The sequence below is a fragment of the Odocoileus virginianus genome, chromosome 4 (genome assembly GCF_023699985.2).
Source record: "Odocoileus virginianus isolate 20LAN1187 ecotype Illinois chromosome 4, Ovbor_1.2, whole genome shotgun sequence".
Lineage (NCBI taxonomy): Eukaryota > Metazoa > Chordata > Mammalia > Artiodactyla > Cervidae > Odocoileus > Odocoileus virginianus.
In genome coordinates, this window is record NC_069677.1 from 47427722 (window position 1) to 47447793 (window position 20072).

General features: G+C 43.3%; 1 protein-coding gene across 4 annotated transcripts in view; it reads right to left on the reverse strand.

The window, feature by feature from the left end:
• The window catches only part of LOC110130659 (schwannomin-interacting protein 1), an 846110-nt gene that overhangs the window by 83061 nt on the left and 742977 nt on the right, over window positions 1-20072 (reverse strand). The gene's annotated exons all lie outside the window — the stretch shown is intronic.

The following is a 20072-nucleotide window of genomic DNA, read 5'->3' on the forward strand; positions in this document are numbered from 1 at the left end:
TGGGCCAAAGAACTAAACAGACATTTCTCCAAGGAAGACATACGGATGGCAAAAAAACACATGAAAAGATGCTCAACATCACTCATTATCAGAGAAATGCAAATCAAAACCACAATGAGGTACCATTATACACCAGTCAGGATGGCTGCTATCCAAAAGTCTACAAGCAATAAATGCTGGAGAGGGTGTGGAGAAAAGGGAACCCTCTTACACTGTTGGTGGGAATGCAAATTAGTACAGCCACTATGGAAAACAGTGTGGAGATTCCTTAAAAAGCTGGAAATAGATCTGCCATATGACCCAGCAATACCACTTCTAGGCATACACACTGAGGAAACCAGATCCGAAAGAGACACGTGCACCCCAATATTCATCGCAGCACTGTTTATAATAGCCAGGTCATGGAAGCAACCTAGATGCCCATCAGCAGACGAATGGATGAGGAAGCTGTGGTACATATACACCATGGAATATTACTCAGCCATCAAAAAGAATTCATTTGAATCAGTTCTAATGAGATGGGTGAAACTGGAACCCATTATACAGAGCGAAGTAAGCCAGAAAGATAAAGACCATTACAGTATACTAACACATATATATGGACTTTAGAAAGATGGTAACAATAACCTTATATGCAAAAAAAGAAAAAAGAGACTCAGATGTATAGAACAGACTTGTGGACTCTATGGGAGAAGGCGAGGGCGGGATGTTTCAAGAGAACAGCATCGAAACATGTATATCTAGGGTGAAACAGATCACCAGCCCAGGTTGGATGCATGAGACAAGTGCTCAGGCCTGGTGCACTGGGAAGACCCAGAGGGATGGGGTGGAGAGGGAGGTGGGAGGGGGGACCGGGATGGGGAATACATGTAAATCCATGGGGAATACATGTAAATCCATGGCTAATTCATTTCAATGTATGACAAAAACCACTGCAATGTTGTAAAGTAATTAGCCTCCAACAAATAAAAATAAATGGAAGAAAAAAAAAAAATAAAAAAAAATAAATAAAGAAGGGGCTTTTGTGTATCCGATGCCACTGAAATGGCCACATCTTCCTAAATACCAAGATCGAGTCTCAGTCTTTCTCATGCCAGATCAGTGAGTAATAGTCAATACTATAGGCTTCCTAGACAACATTCTCTCCTGGGTCTTTTCCTACATTAAAGGTCTGTCCTCTGTGGATTCCTTCTCATTCCTTCAACTTTTACCCACTGGAGCTGTGCTGTCCGATATGGTAGCCACTAGCTTTGAGTGGCTATTTATATTAAATTATCACTTTAGTTCCTTAGATCCTAGGCGCTCAGAAGCCACATCTAGTGGCTAGTGTACTGGATGGAGTAGATAGAGAATGTTTCCATCATCACAGAATATTCTATTGGGCAGTGCTGCACTAGAACGCCCAAGGCTCAGTCCTTGGGCTTCTTCTCTATCTGAACTCCCTCTCCTCAAATTGTCAGCCTGTCTCCTGGCTGGTGGACTCCAGTACTTACACATCTAGCCTGGAACATTTCCTGAACTCCACATTCCTTTATCTGACTGCCTACTCATCAATTCCACTTGCATGTTTAATAAATATCTTACTTTTATCAGTCCTAAAGTGAACTCCTGATCTCTTCCAACCCTTGACTTCTGCAACTCTTCCATCTGGTCTTCCCCATTTCAGTATCTGACAGCTCCATGCTTCTAGTTCATCAGGCCTGAACTCTGGGGGTCATCCTTGACTTTTCCCTGCTTCTCACACCCCACTACCCACCAGCAAATCCTCTTTGGCTGAACCTTCAAATATTTCCACTGTCTTCCCACTTCTCACAACCACCATTGCTACCATTCTGCTGTGGATCATCACCATCTCCCACCCAGATCATCTACTCAGACTTCCTGCTTCCGTCCTTCCAATTTCTTCCATCTTGGTCTACCCTCAACAAAACAGCTAGAATTAATTCTTCTCAGGGATAATCTGAGTGCATCAGTTTTCAGATCTGCTCAGAATCCTCTCGTAGCTGGAACGGGGGCCAAATTCTTGCTTGGAGCCCAGGAGGCCTCTGTCCTCTGCCTCTCAGCCCTTGGGAGACATGTTCTTCCCGTTACCTTCTCAGTTTCTGCCACAAAGCCCCTGTTATTAGTCCTCGATCAAGCTAAGCAGTCTGCTTCCAATGCTTGGAGCTCTCCGCCCCATGCAGCCTGTGACTTGCTCTCATACTTTCTCCAGGTTTCCCCTCAAATGCCTCCTTAATGGTGAGGCCTTATCTGACCCCCCTATCCAAAGTCATGGTATTCTCACCTTTGTGCCACTCAGGGAACTAGATACTGCATGCCACAACTGAAAAAAAAAAAAGGATCCCATATACTGCAAGGAAGACCTGGCACAGCCAAATAAATAAATAATAAAATGAAATATTATACAAGTACTTATTTGTTTATTGTTTAACTCCTGGTATCATTTCAGCCTTAGGACTTAAAGGGACTGTTTTGTTTACAGCTGTCTCCAACTTGTAGAAAACTGTCTCACATGTGCCAGGCACCTCGACAAACATTTCTTGAATGAATGACCAAACAGAGGCACACAGTTTCCTTCCTTTCTTAGTTTTCTTCAGGTTTCAATTATGTTGCTCTAATAACTATCTGTACCCCTTTGGGGTAAGATCCATTTAATTTCAGATGGAACAAAAGCTAAAGATTTTTAAAATATTCTACATGCTATTGATAAATTCATTTGAAAATATATATACCTATACATTTTTCTTTAACTTGTCTGTAATTACAATTTTTAGAAGTTTTAATCATTTCCTCTCAAAGGAAGACATCATAATTTCTGATTAAGGTAGGTGCAGGGGGGAAAGGTAAGAATACCTCAATTCGAGAACTGGTTTTGCTCTCTTACTCTGAGAAAAACACTTTCAAATATAGAATTCACCTTGGGGTTGCCCTGCTAGAGCCACTTAAGTCTTTTTATAGAGCATCCACCTGAGGTCTGGGCAGAGAGTTCTGAGTGACCAAAAGCAGAGCTGTGCAGGTTGCCAGGTGTGTGACCCTGGTAACCGGCAAAACCTTCATTAAAACTGGAAATAACTGACTGATCCCGACTATTGATAAGACCATCTGGTCCAGAGAGAGATGGTTCCCAGGAACTGATTACCCTGAGCCATCTGCCCCGAGGGTGCGGGTACCAGGTGGGGGTGGTGCTATGCTAAGCCGCTTCAGTCTTGTCCGACTCTTTGTCACCCCATTGAGTGTAGCCCACCAGGCTCCTCTGTCCATGGGATTCTCCAGGCCAGAATACTGGAGTGGGTTGCCATTTCCTCCTGCAGAGGATCTTCCCGACCCAGGGATTGAACCCGCATCTCTTATGTCTCCTGCATTGGCAGGTGGATTGTTTATCACTAGTGCCACCTAGGAAGCCCAGGTAGGGTGGAGTTGGGGGCTAAGCCCCACCCTGAGGCCCAGCCTCATCTAGGAGACAGGAAGAAAAAAATCACATGCGGCAGAATCTGCAGGTAAGGGTGCTGCAGGCACCAGCTCAGTCCCACTTACACCACTGGCCTGCAGAACAAAAAGCAAGAGACAGATTCTAGACAGCCCCCCAAACCAGGGCTTGATCAAGAGGACAAGCTGTGGCCCTATATTTTCAAGTCTCTGTAAATTCCTTGGGAAAGTAAAGATTTCTCCGCTATAGGAACAACCATTTCCTTAGGTAGCAGTTTAGGGATAGGAAAATGTTTTCTCAACTGGAGTGAACATGCAAGTCAGAGTCAAACAGAGAAAGAGCAGAACAATTAGCTTTTGGTGATGGTGGGTCTCCTCTGTCTTGTTTGCCTTAGAAGATGTATGGATATGGGCTAGAGAGAGTGAGGTGGTTTAAAATATGTCCACAAATTCTCTGAGACTCTCCCCTTGAAGAGATGAGCCTCATTCTCTTCCCTTTGCGTGTGGGCTGGACTTAGTGGCTTTCTTTTATAGAATAGGAAAAAAAGAAAAAAAAAAAAGCAGAAGGAACAGAGAGACTAGGTTAAGAAGCACAGATCTGCTCTCTCTCTCCCCCACCTCATTCACCTGTACTGGGGGAACTTAGCCACCAAGTCGTAAGAACCCTGAAGCGGCCCATGGGGGGCGCTGCACGGTGGGGAAGAGAAGCCTCCAACCTGCAGCTCCGTGGCTGAGCCACCTCGAAGAGGATGCTCCAGCCCCAGCCAAGCCTTTGGATGACTACATTCTGACTAAAACTCACCAGAGACCCGGAGCCAGAGCCACTTAGCAAAGCAGCATCCAGATTTCTTTTGTGTGTGTGTGTGTTAAAGAATTTTTTTTTTTTTTTGGATGCAGACCATTTTTTAAAATGCCCTTATTGAGTTTATTATAATATTGCTCTGTTTTATGTTTTGGTTGTTTGCTGCCAGGCCATGTGGGATCTTGGCTCCCTGACCAGGGATCAAACCCACACCCCCTACACTGGATGGTGCAAGTCTTAACCACTGGACTGCCAGGAAAGTCCTGCTCCCAGATTTCTGACTGTCAGAAACTGTGAGATAATACATGTTTGTTGTTATAAGCTATTCAGTTTTACAGTAAACTGAAAGCTATGCGTAACTAAGACAGATAAGGACATGAAAAGACCACACAAACTTTTCTCGTGTTTAAATTAAGAACCTATAACATATAATTTTGTTAATGAGGGAAAATGTCTTCAGCTGAGAGGAAGAAAAAGGACCTAAGAGGAAGCATAGGCTGGAGGAGACCTCTGGGCCAGCCATGCCCAATCCTTGGGCGGGTAACTGGGCTCCCCCAAGCCTCAGTGCCTCCTGGCAGTGGGGTTAAGAGGCCATGCAAGATGATGAGTGCCACGTGCTTGGCGCAGCTCATGATGCTGAGAGACTGTGTGCTTGCCTGGAGGATCCCATGGACCAGAGGAGCCTGGCAGGCTACAGTCCATAGGGTTGCAAAGAGATGGACACGACTGAGCACAGCACAGCACAAACATTTCCACCCAACTGCAGCTTACCCTTCACACACTCCTGTCCTGATTGAGTGTGATACACACAACTTTGCAAACCCTCCTTCGGTGCTGACCACTGCGTGATTTGCCTGAATTTAGGACGGTTGCTGAGGCTTCAGTCAACCTCAGGTGCTGAAGGTCTCATCATCAGACGAGTGCGACAGGGTTGCATGTTTATTTTTAAAAAATATCATGAGAATTTATTACATAACTATTTTTAAAAATATTTATTTCTTTATTTATTGGCTGCGCTGTGTCTTATTGCTATGTGTGGGCTACTCTCTAGCTGTGGAGAGTGGGGGCTACACTTTACTTGAGGTGCGTAGGCTTCTCATTGCAGTGGCTTCTCTTATTGAGGTGCACGGGCTCTGGGGCTCACGGGCTTTAGTAGTTGTGGTGCAGTGGGGCCCAGGTGCCCCACGACATGTGGAATCCTCCTGGACCAGGGATCGAAGCTGTGTGCTTTGCACTGGCTGATGGATTCTTAACCATTAGACTGCCAGGGAAGTCCTGAATGTTTATTTTTAAATTCAAAGTTTCTGGAAGGTAGCATACTGTGGTGTATGCATATAAAAAGGGAAATCAAAACAAATGACAGTACAAGAGGGAGTCTGGAAGTCTGTATGCCTGAGACCATTCAAAAGTCAAGGCTTAGCGGCTGTGACTGGCAGAAGTCCTGCCCATAGTAAAAATGCAGTGACAAAAGTACAATGAGGAATTTAACCAGGTGACAGGTTACACTCAATTCCTCTGTTGTCATAAAGAAAGCTTTCCTTGAAAAGATGTTTTAATCCACCCAGTTGCTCACCCCTAGGGTCACAGGAGTTAACTTAAATCTGATCTAATCAGTAGTAAGAAGGTGTTCTTTTTATAGTAATCCATGAGGAAAACGAGCTGAATTGCAGGCATTTTTTTTTTTTAAAGTCAGCCACAGAAGTACAGATATGGGCCAACACCAAAACGGCTGCACAAAAGTGGAAAAATGACTTTAAACATGGCTAAGCGCTTCTTAGAGCGACTTTCTTTCCCTGGAAACAAGATGCAATTCAGTATCCATGTTGCTTTGTGTGACCCTTAAGGTATTAGACTCTGCTACTCTCACTGGTCAAACCCATTGCTTGATTTTTCTCTCTAAACCTCACCAGCCAGGCACGGCAATCTTTCTTAATCCACAAAGAAATTTTTTTTTTACTTGAGTATGGGTTGTATTTTCCATGTTCATGGGCTGCTGTCAGCTTAGTTTTATCCATCATAGATATTTAATTCCTTCACTTGGGGCACACATAATCTACTGAATGCTTCAGATAAAGCAGTCATATTGACAACGGCAAGAAATAGAGATGAAATAATACAGACCCCACTTCTCAAAGTGCAGACAGGTACATAAACAGACAAGTATACTGTACATCACAGATTTATTCTATTTATACACAATTTATGTCATAGGTTAGGGTACCTATCCAAGTCTAGAGAAAGGAGGGGTCAGGAAAGGTTTTCTGCAGTTGGTGATGGCTAAGTTTCAGCGATGAGTGGGAATTAACTGGGCAAGAAAAGGACAGAGTATACAGGATGGAGAAAACATTTCAGGAAGAGAGTATAGCAGAAGCAAAGGCATGGAAGCTAGAAACAGTGTGAGCCGGGCGGGTCAGAGAGATTGCTTTCTTAGAGCACAAGAGCGTAGCAGGAAATGAGGCCAGAGACGCATATGGGAGGTCTTTGATGCCACATTTAGATTAGGCTTTGGGCTTCCCCTGTGGCCCAGACAGTAAAGAAACTGCCTACAATGCAGGAGAGGCGAGTTGGATCCCTAGATTGGGAAGATCCCTTGAAGAAGGGCATGGCAACCCACTCCAGTATTCTTGACTGTGGAGTTCCGTGGACCGAGGAGCCTGGTGGGCTACAGTCCATGGGGTCCCAAAGAGTTGGACATGACTGAGCGAATAACACTTTCACTTTTTCCTGAGGAAGTCACTGAAGGATCTGAGCAGGAGACCCACCTGAACAGGTAAGACAGGTAGACTAGGGGAGGGACTTAAAGAGTGCAAGGCTGGAGGCAGGGAGACCAGGTGGGAGAAGCTACAGCAGCTAGATTGAGAATGAGTAGCATTTTCAGGATTGGGGCAGTAGCTGCAATGGGGAGGGGAATGATTTGAGACACATTTAGAAGGGAAAACTGGCAAGACTTGGTGACTGATTTATTCTAGGAAACGAAGAGCAGGGCGGAATCATGTGTATGTTGGTGGTGGCCACTGCCATCATCTGTGATGAAAAGTACCGGCATAGACTCAAGTTAGAGGAGAAGATGATGATGAGTTAGTCTGAACATGCCACATTTGAGATAGTTTGTGTACTTTATTTATTCTCCCACTGTCTTCAAAGAGTAAAGGAGTGTTGGACAGCTCTAGTGGTCCAGTGATTAAGATTCTGTGCTTCCAATGCAGGGGGTGCAGGTTCAATCCCTGGTCAGGGAACTAAGATTCCAAAGGCTCTGTGGTGCAACAACAACAATAAAAAATGTAAGTATTGCAAAAAAAGTAAAGGAGTATGTAAGCTAAATTTAACTTTGATCTAAAATAAAGGTAACAAATGCTGTGTTAATGGATAACATCACTGATCCATCAGAGCACCCTGTTCACGCAGCCCAGGCACAGCTCCAGCATCCTTCTCAGCACACTGCTCTGTCCCCATAGGGCAGCCACCATATGTTTCATACAACGTGGCGGCCACTAGCAGTCCAATGGAGAGTGCGTGCATTGGAAGCCCATGACTCCTTCTGATCGAAAGGCTTGAGAGAGTATCATTCTTTAAAAGTTACATACCATCATTTGGAGGTATCCTTGCCAAATTTAAATATGCAAGACCACACTGATCTTCAGTAGCAGGGTCATAGAGAAGTCTTAACAGATTCCTGGGGGCTTCCCCGGTGGCTCAGCTGGTAAAGAATCTGCCTGCAATGCAGGAGACCCAGGTTTGATCCCTAAATTGAGAAGATCCCCTGGAGAAAGGAATGGCAACCCATTCCAGTATTCTTGCCTGGAGAATTCCATGGACAGAGGAGCCTGTACAGTCCATGGGGTTGAAAAGAGTCAGACACAATTGAGCAATTCTCTCTCTCACAGACAGACACACACACACACATATTACTGAGAGATTCCTAACTTAGTTTAAGGCCAAGGCAGTGCAGACTACAGTGATCAATAGAATTCAGTTTAACATTTATTAACCACCTACTCTGTGATGGGCCAGTGCTTCTTGGTATGATTTCAGTGGGTTACAAGCCTATTAGATGCTCCCTGGAAGGTGTCAGGAATGGGCAAAGATCTTGCCGTTCAGGTAAGATGATTTGAATTTCATCCCCCTCTTTGAGATCACAAGGCACAGCAGTGTATTAAAGACAGAGAAATCCTGCAGTAAAGAAATCCACTGAACTAATTTTAGCCTGGTATCATCCAGAGTTATTCTGGCCAGGGAAGCCTCCTATCAGATACTGCAAGTGAAATTAGGAATATTTCAATCCTCATAGCATATCTATTTTCCAAATGAGGAGCAAAAGCTCTAAAATCCCACCAGCAGAGAGTGGGCTAGGGAGATCTTAAATTCAGATCTTCCCTTTCCAGTTTCAGGGTCCGAGTCACAGGATGACTGACGGCTGGGGCCCTATGCTCTCAAGGCCAAGGCTGACTTATCTGGGTTACACATTCACTTTATAAAGGACCTGTCAGGGTGAGCTCCAGTATTCTCATGGGGCGGTACCCACAGCAGGTGGGTCAGCCAGATTTTCTGGAGCATTCTCTATTGAGAAATGGAATATTTCCTGCCATATCAGTAAACAAAGAATGTCAAAGACATCAGTAATGGCAGCCAGCACAGAAGGTGTGCTGGTAAGCCCTGAGGGAACTCAGGAAGGAAATAATAGCTGCCATCTAGCAGCCATTCCCTACACTCAGCCCTGAGGAATTCAGGGTGTGAAAACAGGATACTGGTCCAATAGCTGAAGTGCATATCAAAGGAATGCCTTCAGTGAGCCTAGACTCTTGCATCTTCCCATACAAAGAAAAGTGCTAAATTCCTTAACTTGGGATATTTTGTTTTCTTTAACTTCCAAAAAAACTTTTGACCTTCAGACTACCTGCCCTTTGTTGCAAAACTTCTACTTAACCTTGCTCTGCCCCATCCCCCTCCTCCACGCAGTTCTCTGAGGGTTACTAGAGAGGCTGCCTCCCAGGCTTAAGTCCTAAGAGTTTCCACCAAATAAGACATTGTTGCTGTTCAGTCGTTAAGTTGCATCCAACTCTGAAACCCCATGGGCTGCAGCACACAAGGCTTCCCTGTCTCCTGAAGGCTTTAGGATCTCCCGAAGTTTGCTCAAACTCATGTACATTAAGTCAGTGATGCCATCTAACCATCTCATCCTCTGTCGTCCATCCCCTTCTCTCTCAACTTTTAGATTGCATATATTTTTTCTGTTGATATTATCAGGGCTGTTACCTCACTTTGTCTTTAAAAGTCCTTCACCATCTGCCCCCTTTTTTCTAGGCTTTTAAAAATAATTCCATTTTCTCTGCTGCATCTTCGAGAGAAGCTGCAGCCTCTAGGCCTTTGTTCATGTTGTTTCTGCTGTCTGGAAACCTTAGGGATCATTTGATGCAATTGGGTTTCCCAGGAAGTGGACTCTGAGGTGAGGATCACAGCAGGACCTTTATTGAGGAACTCTCTGGGGATCAGCCCCTGTGAGGGAAGAAAGGTGGCAGGACAGGACAGAAGAGGAGGTTCAATTCTGATACAGCTGCTGGGAAGGTCTCACTGCCCCTGTAAGAGCTTGGAGCCAGGCTGACCCTGGAGAGTTGACCCAAGCTGGGAGGATCGGGTCTCATCTTCAACCAGACATTGGATATGGGCTGCCCCAAAGAGGTATGACCTTGGGGAAGGCAGCTCTCTGGCCAAGGGCACCTAGAGCAATCCTCAAAGAGGGTCTCTGATGAGAACTGTTGACTGCCAACCTTCCCAGCAGCATGGAGGTGGGGAATGAGTGCTTCATTTCTGAACGGAGTGGGTGGTGTCATGGATCTGGGCTGCCTGAAGGTATCCTCCACCTTGTTCAGGTCATGCTTTCTACTCGATTATTTAGGACGAGCACCTGTCCATATCCTGTAGATGTCAACAGAACTTAGTGTCTGAGGTGTGGGCTCTGTTATACTAACTTTACTTTTAGCATGTTTCATGAGCTTTATCTCCCTACCTAGATTGCAAAGACCATCCACATTTTATATTTCTCTTGTATCCTTAGCAGTGTTTAAGAAAGTGATCAATAATGTAGTGAAATGAGTAAGGGATGTGGAGCCTGAAATTCTAATTTTAAATCCCAGAATTGCCACTTACAGATGTATGAAATTACATATATCACTTATAGTTTTGTGAATCTTAAGTTTCATCATTTATAATGTGGGAAAATAGAAACCTTTATTTTATGCAAGCTCCAGGGTTGCTCTGAGAACAGTAAGATGGTGAACTGAAGATGCTTTGTAAACTAATAATCTAAAACCAGTGTCTTCCAATGTTGTGCACTAGACACCTGTTAAAGGGAAAAAAATATTGAGCCAATAAATGTAAAACTAAGTATAAATTCCTTATGTTGATCATACATAAAATACAAACAAATTTATAAATAAATATAAATAAAAATGATATACAATCAATTTCAATGAACAAATATGGAGTTACTGTGATAGAGGCTGTTGCTTTATTGGCTTTTATACATATGGTACTAACTTTAAGGCCAGCTTCATTTGGATTGGAGATGCCTATATTCTGTATGCCATGCAATAATTCCATTTTCTCAACACTTGCCTCCATTGTAGCCACTGTGAAACTTGTCATTATACAGTGAACCACGACATTATTTGACCTTCACATAGAAATATTTATGTATGTTAAGTCCTCTTCTATTCCTTTAATTTTCTATTTCATTTACCCATTAGAACATACTTCAGGATTTCAATTTAGCTGAACAAAGTCCATAAAACAATGAATTTTAAAATTAAGGGACAAAAGAAGTGTGAGATTTATTTACTGAAAACTACAAAATATTGCTGCAACAAATTAAAGAACCCTAAATAAATGGGGAGACATTCTATATTCATGGTTCAGAAGACTCAATATTATTAAGATGGCAATTCTCCTCAAATTGATCTATAGATTCAACACAATTCCTATTAAAATTCCAATAGGCTTTTGGCAGAAACTGACAGGCTGATCTTAAAATTTACACAGGAAAGCAAAGAACCCAGAAATACCTAAGCAATCTGGAAAAAGAACAAAGTTGGAGAACTTACACTTTCCAATTTCAAGACTTACCACAAAGGTACATTAATCAAGATAGTGTGGTACTGTTGTAAGGATGGACATGCAGATAGATGGAACAGAATTGAGAACCTAGAAATAAACCCTTTAATTAATGTATTTTGATGTATAATTTGTATTTTGACGTATAATTTATATTTTGTGTTAGCTTCAGGTGAACAGAAAAGTGAGTCCATTATGCATATATAGTGCTCAGTTAGGGCTTCACTGGTGATTCAGACGGTAAAGAATCTGCGGCAATGCTGGAGACTGGGGCTCCATCCCTGGGTCAGGAAGTATCCTTGGAGAAGCGAATGGCTACCCACTCCAGTACTCCTGCCTGGAGAATCCCATGGACAGAGGAGCCTGTTGGGTCACAGTTCATGGGGTCATGAAGAGCTGGACACAACTGAGCAACTACCACTTTCACTGTACTCAGTCGCCATAAATATGTTGGTCATACACATACAACATTCTTTTTGGCTTCGTTTCTATTATAGTTTACTACAAGATATTGAATATAGTTCCCTGAGCTATACAGTAGGATCTTGTTTATCTATTTTATATATAGTAGTTTGTATCTGTTAATTCTAAACTCCTAATTTATCCTTTTCCCCCAGTCCCCAGTGGTAACTGTTTCTTTTCTATATCTGTGAGTCTGCTTTGGTTTTGTTTATATGTTCATTTGCATCAGTTTTTAGATTCCATATATAAGTGATGTCATATGATTTTTGTCTTACATTTATAGTCCACCAATTTAGGACAAGTGAAAAAGTTGGCTTAAAACTCAACATTCAGAAAACTAAGATCATGACATCTGGTCCAATCACTTCATGGCAAATAGATGATGAAACAGTGGAAACAGTGACAGACTTAAATTTTTGGGCTCCAAAATCACTGCAGATGGTGACTGCAGCCATGAAATTAAAAGATGCTTGCTCCTTGGAAGGAAAGCTATGACCAACCTAGACAGCATACGCAAAAGCAGAGACATTACTTTGCCAACAAAGGTCCGTCTAGTCAGAGCTGTGGTTTTTCCAGTAGTCGTGTTTGGATGTGAGAGTTGGATTATAAAGAAAGCTGATTGCTGAAGAATTGATGCTTCTGAACTGTGGTGTTGGAAAAGACTCTCGAGAGTCCCTTGGACTGCAAGGAGATCCAACAAGTCTATCCTAAAGAAAATCAGTCCTCAATATTCATTGGAAGGACTGATGCTGAAGCTGAAACTCCAATACTCTGGCCACCTGAGGGGAGGGGCTGACTTACTAGAAAAGACCTTGATGCTGGGAAAGATTGAAGATGGGAGAAGGGCCCAACAGAGGATGAGATGGTTGGATGGCATCACCGACTCGATGGACTCAATGAGTTTGAGTAAGCTCCAGGAGTTGGTGACGGACAGGGAAGCCTGGTGTGCTGCAGTCCATGGGGTCACAAAGAGTTGGACATGACCGAGCTACTGAACTGAAACCATTACGGAAAACTATAGTCTTTCAACAAATTTTGCTGGGACAACTGGATATCTGCATGCAAAAAGATGAATTTACACACTTCCCTCATTCATAAACAGAAAAAGGACTCAAAATTGACCAATGTAGGGACTAAAGCTATACAACTTCTAAGAGAAAATATAGCTCTTTTGTTGCTTGGGTTAGACAACACCAAAAGCATGGTCAATAAAATAAAAACAGGAAAAAAAAAGACTTCATCAAGATTAAAATTTTATGCTTAAAAAATTACCAATAATAGGGACTTCCCTGGTGATCCAGTGGTAAAGAATCTGTCTGCCAATGCAGGAGACACAGGTTCCATCCCTGATCCAGGAAGATCCCACATGTCGTGGAGCAACTAAGCACATGTGTCACAACTATTGAGCCTGTGCTCTGGAGCCTGGGATCACATTTGCTGAGTCCATGTGCCTCAATGACTGCAGCCTTTGCACCTAGAACCCTTGCTCTGCAACGAGAAGCCACCACAATGAGAAGCCTGTGCACCAAAATCAGAGATTAGCCCCCGCTCTCCAAAACTAGAGAAATTAGTTGCCTGAGCAGCAGTGAAGACCCAGCACAATCAAAAATAAATGAATAAACACAATTATACAAAAAAATACCAATAATAATGGACAAGCCATGGTCCCAGAGAAAATATAAGCAAATATTGCTTATGAAAAAGGATACATATCCAGAATATATAAAGACCTCTTACAAATCAATAAGAAGACAAACCAGTTTAAAAATGGGCTAATAATTACATGAAACAAGGTTTAGCATCATTAGTCATTAGGGAAATGCAAATATAAACAAGAGACCGTTTCACACCCCCTAGAATGGTAGAATCAAAAAGACAAAATAACTATTGGTGAAAATATGGAAAAACTAGAACTTTTACACATTGCTGATGGGAATGTAAGATGGTGTGAACACCATGAAAAAGACTGGCAATTTCTTTTAAAAAAAAACTAAACATTAATTTACCATATGACTCTGTAATTCCATTCTTAGTATCTACCCAGGAGAAATAAAAATGCGTATCACAAAAGACCTGTATGTGCTTTTAGCAGTATTGTTCACTATGTCAAGAGTGGAAAAAAATCACATGTCCATCAACTGGTGAAAGGATAAATGAAACACAGGGCAACCATATAATGGGATCTTAGCAATAAGAAGGAATGAACTATTGATATATGGATGGAGCTCAAAAATAATAAGCTAAGTGAAAGAAACCATATGCAGAAGGTTGCATATTGAATGGTCACATTTATATGAAGTGTCCAGAAAAAGCCAACTTATAGGGACAGGAAGCAGATCCATAGTTACCAGGTGTTAGGAGTGGGATTAGAAATTGATTGTCGATGAGCAGGCAGGATATTTTGAAGGTGACGGGAATTTTCTAAATTTAGATTATGGTGATGTTTGCACAACTTTGAAAGTTTACTATAAATCATTGAATTGTACATACAAAAGAGGTAAAATTTTATGGTATGTAAATTCTATCTCCACTTTAAAAATGAGGAAGCTAATGGTCCCATATAATAGGATGTTTGTAGATAGTTAAGTCCAGGGCTATTATTATGCTTTTTGTACTCACTAGAGACCCGGCCTTTTCCATCTTCACCCATCCCTAGCATGTGTTCTTGTCCTCATGGTTATAGCTTGACCTCTGTCCAAGGAAGAATAGGAGAAAGAAGAGACCATACAAGGCATTAGTCTGCTAAACTGGCCATCTTTAAGGATCTTTCTGGGAAGCCCCACCCAACAACTCTCTTATATAATACTGGTTAGAACTGTATCTTGTGGCAATTCTTAATTTCAAGGAAGGCTGGGAAATGTAGTAGTAGTTGTTGTTCAGTTGCTCAGTGGTGTCTGACTCTGTGACCTCATCGACTGTAGCATGCCAAGCTTCCCTGTCCTTCACCATCTCCCGGAGCTTGCTCAAATTCATGTCATGTATTGAGTCGGCGATGCCATCCAACCATCTCATTCTCTGTCATTCCCTTCTCCTGCCTTCAATCTTTCCCAGCATCAGGGTCTTTTCTAATGAGTTGGCTCTTTGCATCAGGTGGCCAAAGTTTGGAGCTTCAGCTTTAGCATCAGTCGTTTCAATGAATATTCAGGGTTGATTTCCTTTAGGATTGACTGGTTTGATCTCCTTGCAGTCCAAGCGACTTTCAAGAGTCTTCTCCAGCACCACATTTCAAAGGCATCAATTCTTCGGCACTCAGCCTTTTTTACTGTCCAGCTCTCACATACGTACATCTACTGGAAAAACCATAGCTTTGACTATATGGACCTTTGCAGGCAAAGTAATGTTTCTGCTTTTTAATAAATGTAGAAATTGGAATGTAGAAATCTAGGAATATTGCCAAATCAGGAAGAAAGAATGAGTGGACATTGAGTAGAGCAGCTAGCCATCTCTGGGGTGGAGAAACACTTCTTGGGGTCAATGGAAACACAAATAGAACCAGCACTGTTTACATAATAGAGGAGGACTCAATTATAAAGTGATAATCCAGATGATCCAAATGCTTCTTATTAATCGTTTCTTATCCAAATGAAAACAAAAACAATCAAATTCTCAGTGAAAACACAAGAGTTCCAAAGAAACTGTTACTCTGTTGAGAAATAGTAAAGCTGAACAAATGTCTATTGTTATTAGTATTTTTATTTCTAAGACAAAAACTTGAGAACTGAGCCAGTTGGAACAGGAGAAAGAACAGCATCCTTGAGTTTGGGAATGTCTGGATTCAAAACTTGACCACCCTCTTTTAGTGTCTATGCCTTAGGCAAATGCCAAAGCTTATCTAAGCCTCAATGTCCTCACCTGCACAGGTAGCATGATGATACCTCCTTCACAGGGCTACTGGGTAGAGGTGATAAGCCTGCAGGTGTAAAAACACTTACCAGTGCATTAACCTTCCTCCTTCACAGATCACACTGCAGAGTGACACAACAGTGCCTCACGCACCCAACAAAGAAGATTAAGCCCTATTTTTTTTTTTTTCTTGCCAAAATTAAACAGCTGTCTCAGAGTTCTTCAGCCATGGTTTCCCCGTATTTCTCAGGATGAAAATTTTTCTCAAGAGAATTCCTAATTAAATATCATCTATTCAACACACACACACACACACACACACACACACACAATTACGACTGCAGGGTATGGAAGGGGGAGGGGAAGAGCAAAAAGCCGAGCCAAAAAATACACATAAAGCAAACGAAAAAACAAAACCGGGGACTTCCCCGGTGGCCTCCTGGTTAGGGGGGCCTGACAATGCAGGGGGACCTGGCTTCGATTCCTGGTGTGGGAAGATTCTATATGTCGGCTGGGGGGGGCAATGAAATCTATGCACCACAAAGGCTGAGCCCGTTCTAGAGCCCATGTGCCGCAACTAGAGAAAGCCCGCATGCAGCAGTTAAGACCCAGTGCCGCCAAAATGAAATAATGGAAACAAAACCAAATCAAAGAAAGCACCCTGAAGATAAAAGTTAACCTGTAGAGAGCAAACTTTTAAAAATACTTTCATTTTTGTACCCAAAGTGCTGTAACCTTCCTAATAGAATTAGGAATGTTATTCACACAGGATCAGAGAGAGCACCTAGAAAAAACACACCAACTACATTTATGTCCTTAGCACACTAAAAAAGCGTGAGGCCTGCGCCAGGTGCTTGGGTAAGCAGGTGTGCGGGTGGGTCGGCTGGCACGGGCCCCAGGTCATCCATTACTAGTCCATTATTCATACATCCGTTTGACAAAACCAACACAGACCCTTTTTCATCACTTTCTCCCTGAGGCACAAACACAGTTTAAAAGAGGAGATTGTTCAAACCAGCTGACTGGGGTCAGTTTGCAACTTCAGTTGTTGCTTAGCCGCCAAGTCGTGACAGACTCTTTGCGACCCCATGGACAGTAGCCCATCATGCTCCTCTGCCCATGGATTTCCCAGGCAAGAATATTGGAGTTGGTTGCCATTTCCTTCTCCTTGCAACTTTCGTGGCTTTTTAAAAGTCAGTTAAACACTGACTGGATATAATCTGTATTTCTATAAGACCACTAGGTATCCCGAAGGAGAAGAACAAATCCAAAGCAGAACAGTGAAATTTGCCAACTGAATGCTAAAATAATATTTAGTACCCATCTTCCTTCTCTTCAAAATATTGTTTTATTAATAACGATAGTCTCGACAATAAATAGCATTTCTTTTACTTAAAGAGACAAGAGAAGGCTTCCCAGGTGGCGCTAGTGGTAAAGAACCTGCCTGCCAATGCAGGAAGCTCTAAGAGACACAGGTTCGATCCCTGAGTCGGGAAGATGGGGAGGTGGGCACAGCAACCCACTCCAGTGTTCCTGCCTGGAGAATCCCATGGACAAAGGAGCCTGGCAGGCTACAGTCCATAGAATCACAAAGAGTCAGACATGACTGAAGAGACTCGGCATGCACGCACGCATGAGACAAGAACAGGCTAGCAGAACTGATATACTTTAGGAGAGAAGGATATAGTCTGTTGTTTCCAATCCCTCCTGTTCCCATTTTGCTTTTCCCTGTGAAAAGGGGGAGAGAAAGACTGTGTGGGACTCCTCTCGGGGAGCAGCTCTCACAGGCTGCGCGTCAGGAGCGGGCCCGGCCTGAGCCGGCACAGCTTCCCGTGGCACGCAGCAGCTGGCCTGCCAAAACCAACAGCTGTCAGGCCTTCCACAGCTGTGGCTGCCACCATTTCCCAGAACCCACTCCCTCAGCTTCGACTGCGAAATCCTATCTGTCCTTCCCTGCCCTCCACTGCGGAGTGGCAGTTCATTCCACTCACGGGTTCGTGCAAAAGACCTCTCATCCTGCAAGCTGTCGCATGTACGGTTGACTCAGAAGCCAATGAAAAATTCTGTTTTCTTGAGAGCCATCCTGTATTATGGCCACTTTCTTGCTTTTCCTTTCCACCCTTATCCCAAAGTGTGGAAGGCAGAAAAAGCCCCGTGACTCAAATGCACAGACCAAAGAAGGGGCCCATCTGCTTTGTCTGCAGATCAAAGGAGAGCTCCCAGCAGTTGTGCTTGCTGATCGGCGTAGAAGTCAAATCAGTTTTCTCTGCTATCCTTCCCCATAGCGACCATTTCACATCACAAAGCACGTGTATTTGGGGTTGTTGCAATATTTTCATATTTATGTATGTATATATTTCAAACACAATTTTGGTAACTTAGTTTTATTATTGTGAGTACAATTAGGCTGATCTATCTGATCTTTGTAAGTGAAAGCAGTGACTAGGGTAGGGAAAAGTAGATCTGAGCAACATCTGGGTTCTTCACTATGCATCCAGGCTTGGGTGCTTGGTGTTGCGGACTTCGCAGCCAGCTTCGACCTAAGAGAGCACAGCCTCCATTGAGGGAAGCAGACATCGTTTGAATGACTGTTTGCAGGTATGACAGGGGTTACAGAGTGTGCCCTGAGGGTGCGAGTCCGCAAGGTCAGGAAGGCCTGTATACTGGGTTTGAAGGGTCTTTGGAACGATTCTAACTAAAATCACATATTCGTTCAAGTTTGCTAAGTGGCTTCAGTCGTGTCCGATTCTTACGACCCCATGGACTGTAGCCTCCTAGGCTCCTCTGTCCATGGGATTCTCCAGGCAAGAATACTGGAGTGAGCTGTCATGCCCTCCTCTAGGAGATCTTCCCAACCCAGGGATCTAACCTGCGTCTGTTACTTCTGCATTGACAAGCGGCTTCTTTATCACTGAGCCACCTGGGAAGCCCTCTCATTTCACAGGTTAACTCAAATCTCTGGGTCCTCCCTCCAGTGCTCCACTCCAAACACTAGGGGTCAGCAGGCTTCCAAAAGTCACGAGGCGGCTAAGAGCCCCAGTCCTGGGGTGCTGCTGGGTGGTAGGGGGTGATTCTCAGAACAGGGAGGATCTAAAAGACACTGTGGATGCCTTCCCAAACCCCATTCCCAGCCTTTTAGTAACAATCTTAACTTTTATTTGCTCAGTCGCCCCTGCAAAGTCCAAGTGCTTGGGGGAAATTGATCTGAGAGGGTGATCTGTGGCTCTGCCCAAGTGAATTTGCATTATCCCATCCCCAACTCCACAGGATTGGTTCAAGGATAAACAGGTGACCCTATGTGGGCCAACAGAAATAGAGAAGAAGTTTTCTGTGGATGACGGGCAAGTAGCTTCCTTGCTCTTCTGGGAGAGCTTCTGTTAAGTCTCTCTCCTCCTTTTCTCTCTCCCAGGATTAAGATGAAGAAATCCCAAACCCTAGAGATATAAACACCAGATACAAACCTGGTGGTAATCAGCAGGTGTGGAGGCACAGCTATAAGATGAAGGTAACTGGGGAAGAAAAGAGTATAGAGTGGTGAAAACAGACGTTTGAAAAGCAAAAAAACCCAGGGACAGAACAGAGCCCCAGGTCTTTGTTAACTGACCTCACCTGCTCAGCCCTAAGCAGTCTATACCCTCACTGCTTTATTTACTTATTTATTTCATTTCCTGCAGTTGACTCTACCGAGGTTTTATCTAGTCAACTGGTTCAGTAAAGAACCAATGAGAGGGTTGAGGGGTCTTGACACAACTCCGGGCATCAGGATAAGTTGACCCCAACTCCCTACTTTTCTTAGACTGTTACACACACACACACACACACACACACACACACACACACACACACAAACATTGAAGGGGTCCTAGTTCCTTCTTGTATTTTTTAAAGATGAGAGGCTATGGTGACAAAGGGTTTAGATGTTTGGAGTCCATCAGACCCAAATTCAAATCTCAGGAACTCCCCTTACTAGTTAATGTGACTCTGAGCCTCTATGTCTGTAACTGAGAATGAATAAACCCTACCTTTCAGAGTTGCCTTGAAGTTTAAGCATAGTAACATGTAATGGGCTTGGCATTCAAAGAATGGCTGCTATCATTATTATTTCAAAATTCCTTGAGTGGAAGGAGCACTCTGGCAGAAAAGCAGCCAGCTCTCTAAACATTCTTCTCAGTGTATTTATAGTCTGCTTTCCCAATCAAAGGGGTCTGCACCCTCAGATCCTGTATTATGTTCACAATCCACTGTAAATGACTATGGCACTTGAACACTGAGGATTCTGGTATTGGTGGTAGGTCCTGGGTACTAATCCCCTGCAGAAATGGAGGAAGGACTGTATTTACTTCCCACCCATGATGAGATTCTCTGGGTTATGCTTACTGATTTTATATTCTTGCCCTCCAAAATCACTGTGGATGGTGTCTGCAGCCATGAA